Source organism: Gossypium raimondii, chromosome 8, assembly GCF_025698545.1.
Source record: "Gossypium raimondii isolate GPD5lz chromosome 8, ASM2569854v1, whole genome shotgun sequence".
Classification (NCBI taxonomy): domain Eukaryota; kingdom Viridiplantae; phylum Streptophyta; class Magnoliopsida; order Malvales; family Malvaceae; genus Gossypium; species Gossypium raimondii.
The window spans coordinates 26815873-26823322 of record NC_068572.1 but is presented as its reverse complement, the minus strand read 5'-3'; the positions used below and the strand labels follow the sequence as shown (position 1 = coordinate 26823322).

The following is a 7450-nucleotide window of genomic DNA, read 5'->3' as shown; positions in this document are numbered from 1 at the left end:
GAAAATCTTACTCAGAATCCTATTCTTATTGCTGATGATAGGCATAGAGCTTTACGACAGTATGCTGTGCCAATATTTAACGATCTTAATCTGGGCATTAGGAGACCCGAAATTGAGGCACAGCAATTTGAGCTGAAGCCAGTCATGTTCCAGATGTTTCAAACTTTGGGCCAATTCAGTAGAATGCCTACTGAAGATCCTCATCTTCACTTAAGACTATTTATCGAAGTGAGCGATTCTTTCAAGTTAGTTGGAGTACCCGAATATATATTACGACTAAAGCTATTCCCATATTCACTAAGGGACAGAGCTCGTGCCTGGTTGAACTCATTGCCACCGAACTCCATTTATACATGGTAAGAGTTAGATGAGAGATTCCTCATGAATTATTTCCCACCGAGCAAGAATGCCAAGTTGACGAATGAGATCACTGCCTTCCACAAAATGGATGATGAGTCCCTGTATGAGGCATGGGAAAGGTACAAAGAGTTATTACGAAAGTGCCCTCATCATGGAATGCCACATTGCATTCAACTTAAGACATTCTATAATGGTCTCAATGCTCACACGAGGATGAGAGTGGACGCCTCTACTAATGGTGCTCTCTTTTTCAAGTCTTATAATGAGGCTTAAGAAATTATTGAGAGGATTGCCAGCAACAATTATCAATGGCCAACCAATCGAGCAGCATCAGGAAGACAAGTCACTGAAATACATGAAGTGGACGCTCCCCATTCACTCGCATCTCAGGTATCTTCAATATCCTCAATGCTTAAGAATCTTACGACTAATGGGTCTAACAGTTTTGCAGCCCAACCACTTAACCAATTTGAGAATATAGCCTGTGTGTATTGTGGGGAAGGACATTTGTTTGAAGAATGTCGATCAAACCCCGAATACGTATATTACATGGGTAACCAAAACCAAAATCGAGGGAGGCAAGGACTACAATCCAACTTTTATAACTCATCGTGGCAAAATCACTCGAATTTTTCCTAGAGTAACCAAGGGGCTGGAACCAGTAACACTTACGCCCAACCTAGACCAACTTAGCCGCCTAGGTTCCCCCAACAAGTTCAGAAACCAACCTAAGCGGAACCATCCAATAGCTTAGAGAATCTATTGAAGGCATACATGGCGAAAAACGACGCCACTCTAAGGAATTTGGAGAATCAAGTGGGCCAGCTTGCTACTGAACTCAGGAACCAACCACAAGGTGCTCTACCTAGTGACATGGAGAATCCGAGAAATCTGGGGAAGGAACATTGTAAAGCATTGACATTGAGGAGCGGAAAGATAGTAGAGCCCAAAGCTGTCGAAGTTGAAAAAGTGCCAGCTGACGCTCAAGATTCGAAATAAGTTCAACCAAGTGTTGAAATTCCAGTTTCACCAGAACCAGAATCTATAAAACCCGACAAAGTAACCTCAAGACCAACTAATTCTGATAAACTAACAATGTCGTTAGATGCAAAATTGCCACCAAAGACAAATCAACCAGAATCAGTCTCAGTAATGAAACCATCACCACCCTACCCTCAAAGACTTTAAAAACAAAAGCAGGAGATTCAATTCAAGAAGTTCCTTGACGTACTCAAGCAACTTCACATCAACATCCCATTGGTTGAAGTACTTGAGCAAATTTTAAACTACGTCAAGTTCATGAAAGATATCTTCTCTAAGAAATGAAGACTTGGAGAATTTTAGATGGTAGCTCTGACGAAGGAATGCAGTGCATATCTTCAAGACGAACTACACCCAAAATTGAAGAATCCTAGATGTTTTACCATACCGTGCAACATTGGAGCAACATATTATGGTAAGGCATTATGTGACTTAGGAGCAAGTATCAACTTGATGCCTATGTCAATATTTAGGAAGTTGGGGATAAGAGAAGTTAGACCAACTACAGTTACGCTTCAACTAACAGATCGATCCTTAGCACATCTAGAAGGAAAAATTGAGGATGTATTGGTACGTGTAGATAAGTTTATCTTTCCTACTGACTTTGTAATTCTAGATTTTGAAGCAGACAAAGAAGTACCAATCATCCTAGGAAGGCCGTTCTTAGCAACTGGAAGGACCTTTATTGATGTGCAGAAGGGCAAGCTCACTAAGCGTGTTCAGGATGATCAGGTAACATTTAACGTCTTTAAGTCTATACGATTTCCTGACACAATGGATGATTGCTCTGCAGTATCCGATTTAAAGGATTTAATACTGGAGAAGGAACTCAACTATGTTGAGGACCCACTGGAAAGAATTTTGACATTGGATCCTCCAAATGATGAAGAGGAGGAAGAATACTTAGCTTTGCTAGAAGCTAATCAAAGGGGATTTAATTCGCAATCCCATTTTGAGTCTTTGGAGTTAGAAAAGAGGGACTATTATCAACCAAAAGCGTCGATCGAGGAGCCACCTAAATTAGAACTCAAGGTATTACTTTCTCATTTAAAATACGTTTATTTAGGAAACGCTTCTACTTTACCTGTGATTGTTTCAGCAGAATTGAGCACTGAGTAAGAAGAGAAACTTATCTTAGTTTTGAAACAATTCAAGAAAGCCATCGGATGGACCATAGCCGATATTTGCAGCATTAGTCCATCTGTATGCATGGACAAGATTATCTTGGCAGATGGCAAAAAAGGGACGATCGATGGACAACGGAGATTGAACCCTATTATGAAGGATGTAGTAAAAAATATCATCATGTGGTTAGATGCGGGTATCATCTATCCCATCTCAAACAGTTCAGGGTAAGCCCGGTCCAGTGCGAGCCAAAAAAAGGATGTATCATGGTCGTAGAGAACGAGAACAACGAGTTGATACCAACTAGAACGATTATGGGTTGAAGAATCTACATCGATTACCGGAAGCTGAACAAGGTGACTAGGAAAGATCACTTCCCTTTGTCGTTCTGAGACCAGATGCTGGATAGACTCACAGGACGAGATTACTATTATTTTCTCGATGGATACTCAGGGTATAATCAAATTACAGTAGCACTGGAAGATCAACACAAAACGACATTCACCTGCATGTACGGTACGCTTGCATTTAGACGCATGCCATTTGGTTTATGTAATACACTTGTTACATTTCAAAGATGTATGATGTCTATTTTTACTGACATGGTTGAGAAATATTTGTAAGTTTTTATGGACAATTTTTCAGTATTCGAAGATACTTACGATGATTGCTTAGCCAATCTAACTAAGGTACTAAGGCGATGCGAAGAAACGAATCTCGTACTCAACTAGGAAAAGTGCCATTTTATGGTACGAGAAGGAGTTGTTCTAGGACATCGGATAACGAGACATGGGATTGAGGTAGACAAAGCAAAGGTAGACATTATTGAGAAACTCCCACCTCCAACATCTGTAAAGGGTGTTAGGAGCTTTTTGGGTCACGTCGGATTTAATCGAAGATTTATCAAGGACTTCTCTAAAGTTTCTAAACCATTATGCAAATTATTGGAGAAGGACTCTATATTCAAGTTTGATGAGGAATGCTTAAAAGCCTTTGATAGAGGGTTGTGCACAGACAAAGATTGAGTTGTCAAGTCACGGGAAAAGTCCTACGAAAACTATAGACACTTGGATCTGAAACGGAAACAGAAAATTAACATTAGCAGCAAAAGATCTATAAAGAAACACCCCAAAACAAGAAAGAATCAGCCAAGAGTCAAAACACTTATTAATAGGGTTTCTTGGAAGCAAAGAAACTGAAATTTAACTCAGAAAGACTCCCAAAAACTGAATGTTTATTGACACTAAAGAATGTTGCCAAAATAGATTCTTGAAGCTTGGAATGGTTGAAAATGCAACAAGAACAATCACGCCAAGTTAATCAACAATTCGGCACAAATAAAAATAATTAAAGAAGAACAAACAGCAAGAAAGATAATTAAGTCCTAAGAAGCCTTGAAATCAAGAAAGATTTCACAACTCCCTTCAAACGGCTCGAATCTACCCTCCGAAGTAAAAACACGGCAAGAAGAAGGCTAAAGATGGTTCCCACAATCAGAAAGATTGTTAAAACTACTTCTAAAGAAAACTCAATAGAGAATTCTTCGAGGAACTCAAAGAGAATTTTCACTCAAAAAAAAATCTTAAGGGTAATGTTCAATGTAATATTCAATGTGATATTCAATGTAATGTTCTTAAGGGTGGCCGGCCAAGCACATATATAGGCCTTGTAACTACTTTCCTAGCCTTATTAGGAAAACTAAAAAAAATCCTTAATTGTTGACTTTCAAGGGGAATTTCGTCCAAGGCCTTTAAATGGGCTTATTGGACTGAATTCTTACATAGAAATTTATTCATAAAGTCTTAAAATTAAAACTAAGTATTTAAAGAATTAAAATTTTACAAATTGGGCCACTTTGACAATTTGGCCTTGTTTTCAACTAAGTCTAATTTAAACTTCTTGGTTGGGCTTGGAACATCTTATTGGGTCATATCTTCAAGAACTTGCGTTTGTAATCCGTTCTCTCCTAAAATTGGTTCGTTGATGCTCATAACTGAGATCCAATGTGCCTTAGCTGCAAGGTTCGGTTTCTTGGACCAAGATTTCCAAGATTTGAAATCTTGATTTTCTTGATTCTTGAAATCGCTCAAAACAGCAAGATTGAACCAAGATTCAGTTTCTTGATTTTCTTGAAAACAAGTAAGTGAATCTTGATTTTCTTTTTCCTTTGTATACGCATCTAAGGCCTTGCTAATGAAGTCTTGAACGGTTCCATTTAGTTTCATACGCATTTGCTTGGTCTTTGACCTCGTTATTGGGCCTTGTGGTAATTTGAGCCCATCATGTTCTTGAGCTTGAGTTGGGCCTTTGTGATTCGTATCATTCCCCCCTTCCTCAAAAAGATTTGTCCTCGAATCTAAAAAATCAAATGGAGATAAGTCAGCCACATTGAAAGTAGAACTTACATTGTACTCACCAGGTAGATAAATTTTGTATGCATTATCTTTGTTCCACTCAAGTTGGAAAGACCCATCGCCTCTTGGGTCCAACTTGGTCTTTCTTTTTGTAGGAAATCATTCTTTCCTCATATGGACCGAAACCCATTCTCTGGGTTCAAGGACAACCCGTTTGTGCCCTTTATTTGCTTTGTTGGTGTTGATGTCATTTGTTTTGGCTATTCGTTGCCTAGCCTTCTTATCTAAGGATTTCACCAGCTCAGCTTTCTGTTCGCCATCTAAATTAACAATATGTTCTAGTGGTAATGGTGCAAGGTCAAGTACTGTTAGTGGGTTAAAACCATAAACAAGTTCAAATGGTGAATAGCCAGTTGTAGAATGAATAGATCTATTATATTCAACAAATGGCAAACATTCTTCGCAATTTTTAATGTTCTTTCCCACAACAGATCGTAATAAGGCTCTTAAAATTTGATTGACTACCTCAATTTGGCCATCGGTTTGGGGGTGACAAGTAATTGAATACAGTAATTTCATACCAAGCTTACCCCACAATACCTTCCAAAAGTGCCTAAGGAATTTGACATCTCTGTCGGAAACAATTGTTTTAGGGATGCCATGAAGTCTTACCACATCTTTAAAAATTAAGTTTGCCACATGTGTAGCATCATCTATTTTGTGACAAGGAATAAAATGTGCCATCTTGGAAAACCTGTCAACAACAACAAATATACTATCTCTTCCTTTCTTAGTTCGTGGCAAACCTAGAATAAAATCGATGGATAAGTCTACCCATGGTGAAGTAGGAATAGGCAAAGAAGTGTAAAGGTAGTGAGGCATTACCTTAGATTTTGCTTGTTTACATGTGATGCACTTTGAACATACCTTTTCGACATCCTTCTTCAAATGTGGCCAATGGAAGTGTTCTTGCAAGATGTCTAGTGTTTTGGTCACTCCAAAGTGTCCCATTAAACCCCCACTATGGGCCTCATGAATCAATAAGTCTCGCATTGAACAATTTGGTATGCACAACCTGTTTACACGAAAAAGAAATCCATCTACAAGGTAAAACTTCTCAAAAGTAGTATTTCCACAATTACTATAGAATGTCTGAAATCAGCATCATCATTATATAACTCTTTAATATGTTCAAACCCTAATACTTTAGCCTTTAATGTAGTTATTAAAGCATATCGTCTAGATAAAGCATCCGCAACTACATTATCTCTACATGTTTTATATTTTATCACACAAGGGAACGTTTCAATGAATTCCACCCATCAGGCATGTCGTTTACTTAACTTACCTTGTCCCTTTAACCATTTAAGGGATTCATGGTCTGTATGTATTACAAATTCATTAGGCAGCAAGTAATGTTGCCATACTTGAAGTGCACGAACCAATGGCAAAAGTTCTTTATCATAAGTTGAGTAAATTAATTGTTCACCATTAAATTTTTCACTAAAATAAGCAATTGGTTGCTTATCTTGCATTAAAACGGCGCCAATGCCAATTCCTGAAGCATCACACTCAAGTTCAAAAGTGTTAGTAAAATCAGGTAATCTAAGAAGAGGAGCAGAACATAACTTAGCTTTTAGGGTTTGAAAAGCCTTTTCTTGAGTTTGACCACATTTGAAACCCACGGATTTTTTAATAACTTCTGTTAATGGGGCAGCAATAGTGGAGAAATCTTTCAAAAATCGTCTATAAAAACTAGCTAAACCATGGAAAGATCTCACCTCAGTTATCGATTTAGGAGTTGGCCACTCCTTGATTGCCGTAACTTTGTCCTCATCGACATGAATACCTTAAGCACTAACTATGAAACCTAAAAATATTAGCTTATCACAACAAAATGTACATTTATCAAGGTTGGCAAACAATTTTTCAGCTCTTAGAATGTCTAAAACCGTTTTAACATGGAAAACATGACCATTTAATGTTGTGGAGTAAATTAAAATGTCATCAAAGTAAACTACTACAAATTTACCCAAGTGAGGCCTTAAAACGTGATTCATTAATCTCATAAATGTACTCGGTGCATTAGTAAGGCCGAAAGGCATAACTAACCATTGACATAATCTAAATTTTCTTTTAAAGGTTGTTTTCCATCCATCCCCTTCCCTCATTCAAATTTGATGATAACCGATTTTTAAATCAATTTTAGTAAATATAGTTGAACCATGTAATTCATCAAGCATGTCATCAAGACGAGGGATTGGATGTCTATACTTTACCGTTATTTTGTTGATTGGACAACAATCAACACACATTCTATACGTACCATCTTTCTTAGGTACCAAGAAGACAGGAACGGCACAAGGGCTTAAGCTTTCACGAATGTACCCTTTGTCTAATAAATCCTCAACTTACCTTTGCAATTCCTTTGTCTCCTCGAGATTGCTTCTATAGGCTGGTCGATTTGGTATTGAAGCTCCGATTACTAAGTCAATCTGGTGTTCTATCCCACGTAAAGGTGGTAAACCTTTAGGGGCCTCACTAAAAACATCCTCATAATCCTGCAAAAG

At 37.9% G+C, this 7450-nt stretch overlaps 1 non-coding gene across 1 annotated transcript; it reads right to left on the bottom strand.

Moving 5' to 3' along the window:
- Positions 1–411: 411 nt before the first annotated feature.
- LOC128032166 (small nucleolar RNA R71) lies at positions 412–518 on the bottom strand. The gene has a single exon (XR_008188295.1). It is a non-coding gene; the product is annotated as a small nucleolar RNA R71 (small nucleolar RNA).
- Positions 519–7450: the final 6932 nt, after the last annotated feature.